This window comes from Penaeus chinensis, chromosome 29, assembly GCF_019202785.1.
Source record: "Penaeus chinensis breed Huanghai No. 1 chromosome 29, ASM1920278v2, whole genome shotgun sequence".
NCBI lineage: Eukaryota > Metazoa > Arthropoda > Malacostraca > Decapoda > Penaeidae > Penaeus > Penaeus chinensis.
In genome coordinates, this window is record NC_061847.1 from 13,362,607 (window position 1) to 13,365,106 (window position 2,500).

Here is a 2,500-nt window from a genome sequence, read left to right on the forward strand (position 1 = left end):
CTTCGGCCGACTCAGACCAACCACCCTAGTCACTTCGGCCATCATTAGAAAGTATTTTTAATGAAAACTGGTATTCTTTCCTGCTTGCATTAATAGGAAATAATTACAGTAAGACATGTTGATAAAAGAAAATATATTTAACACAGAAATAGCTACATAACCAGAATGTATATGGTTCATACAAACTGTACAAATCCTAGTCGTACAACACATATAAGAGAATCATATTAATTTTTACATAACTTCGAACATGCTTTTAAGAGGTGATTGGTGGTTATTTCATGGTCTTCATACCGTTTCCATAGGGCAAATATTTTGCCTTGGACTGTTCTAAACTGACGGCGCTGGCGACGTGTGTGTTTACAATCCTTGACAAGACGGACCTCTACAGTTACATTTTTTGCTTCTTTGTACAGTAATGACACTAAAACATAAAATGGAATATGAGAGCTGCCTGCCATACCATTCAACTTTCTGTGGTATCCCTCTACGTCATTGTTAGTCCGGATACTCTGCCCGAATACAGTCCAGTCACTTGGCGCCCAGAATCCATTGATCCAAGTTTCTTTAATATATTCCATTAGAATTTGAAGTGGTCCAGGAGGCACTCGTAATTCAATCTGTTCAAATGTTGTTTTTATGTGTTCTTCAGGGAGGAAAGGAAGTGGCATGAGCTGCCTTATGAAATCCTTAGGTGGGCGATGATTCATGTATGGTGCAGCCAGTCCTATTTCTTGGATTGTTCTCCAAATGGCTTGATTCCAATGGAACGAGCATCCTTGCAATTTTACCATCGGGAGTAATGTCCTGACAGCCGACCATACAGCAGCTTCAAAATCCAAAACCGATTTCTCTACTTTGCACTCCTGTAGTATGTCTAAAATAGCCTTAAAAACTTTCTTGTAATCTTTTTTTCTTTTCCCCGACATGAGGGCAAATACTAGAGGTACTTGTTTTATATTTCTTCGATTCCTTTCACAAATGAATGGATGCCAAATAATTGATAGAATGGCTTGCGCACTACACGAAATGTAGCATCCACGTACCACGTCCTTGCATTCTTGAGTAAAGCAAGTTGTTCAGAAGTAGCGAATACTAAGTGTCGGCCACCAGTTATAACAATATCCTTCTGAAGGAACTCTTTTCGTCTGCTATGCGAACATTTGAAGCGCGGGAATACACCCCATGGATTTACAGTTCGCAGTTCGGACGTATGCGAACAAAATGTTCGCAAGATCACCAAAACGTACAAATATCTTAAATTTTACTTTAAGAATCGTTAGAATATGTATAAATCTTCCTTAAATATTAATTTTCAATTCAATATGTGTTTTTTTATATTTATTATTTGCATAAACACACATAATACCTTAGAAAAGGGAGGCCTGGATGAAATATTCAGGAGTTGGACTGAGACAAACAACACAAATATACAAACAAGTGTCTTAATGAATTCTTTAGTAATATACATAGACAAAATATGATCTATACACTTTTGGTAATATATACACTTATGATTCTATATTCCCTCCTTGGTCATGAAATGACACGTGGTTTCTCTCTCTCACTGTAGTTCTTATATTTAAGTTAACATCTTGGGAGGCCTAGTGCCTGGGGCCGCAGTGACTAGGGTTGACGGTGAGAGAGGCCGTAGTGACTAGGGCCGAAGTGACTGGGGCCGTAGTGGTTGAGGGCCGTAGTGACTGGTTTCTCTCTCTCTCTCTCTCTCTCTCTATATATATATATATATATGTATATATATATATATATATATATATATATATATATATATTTACTTACACACACACACACACACGCACACACACACACAACACACAAATATATATATATATACACACATATATATATAAAGTTTCATCCTTATTCACTCTCCATGTTCTCTTTAGGCAGCAGGTTGCAGAAATTCCGAGGGGATTGCGTTTCATGAATGAAATTGCAAAAGAGCCGCTATTTATATGCATGATTTTTTGCAGCCAATGACTTTACTCGAACGGCGGAAATTCAGCGCGGCCATGGCTGCCTGTCCGCCGATTTCAAGCAGAGGAATGTTGGAATCTATCATTATTTCTAACATTTTTTTTGTTCCTGCCATCATTATTGTCGTCGAGTATGTCTTCTGCTGTTGTAGTTAATTTTACCTTCTTTATTACTATTGTTACTGCTATCATTATTATCATCATTAAATTTACTATTATTGTTATTAGAAGTAGTATAACTACTATTATTACTATCATTATTGTTATCATTATCATTAATTATCATTTCATTACTTTTTCTATGATCATTATCATATTCCTTATCAGCATCATCATTGTTATTGGGAAAGAGAGAGGTGTGAATTATTTCTTAAGAGAACAGTTGGCCAGTGACTCACCTAAGACAAGTAAAACGCAGTCGCCCGCGCCGCCACAGAGATCGCCGCTGATTCTCTCTGCGGAAGCGACGGAACCCTTTTCGCCCCAGGGCCTCCCCCTTTCCC

General features: G+C 37.8%; 1 pseudogene; it reads right to left on the reverse strand.

Moving 5' to 3' along the window:
• Window positions 1-176: 176 nt before the first annotated feature.
• LOC125040373 overlaps window positions 177-2,500 on the reverse strand; it is an 11,960-nt pseudogene continuing 9,636 nt past the window's right edge.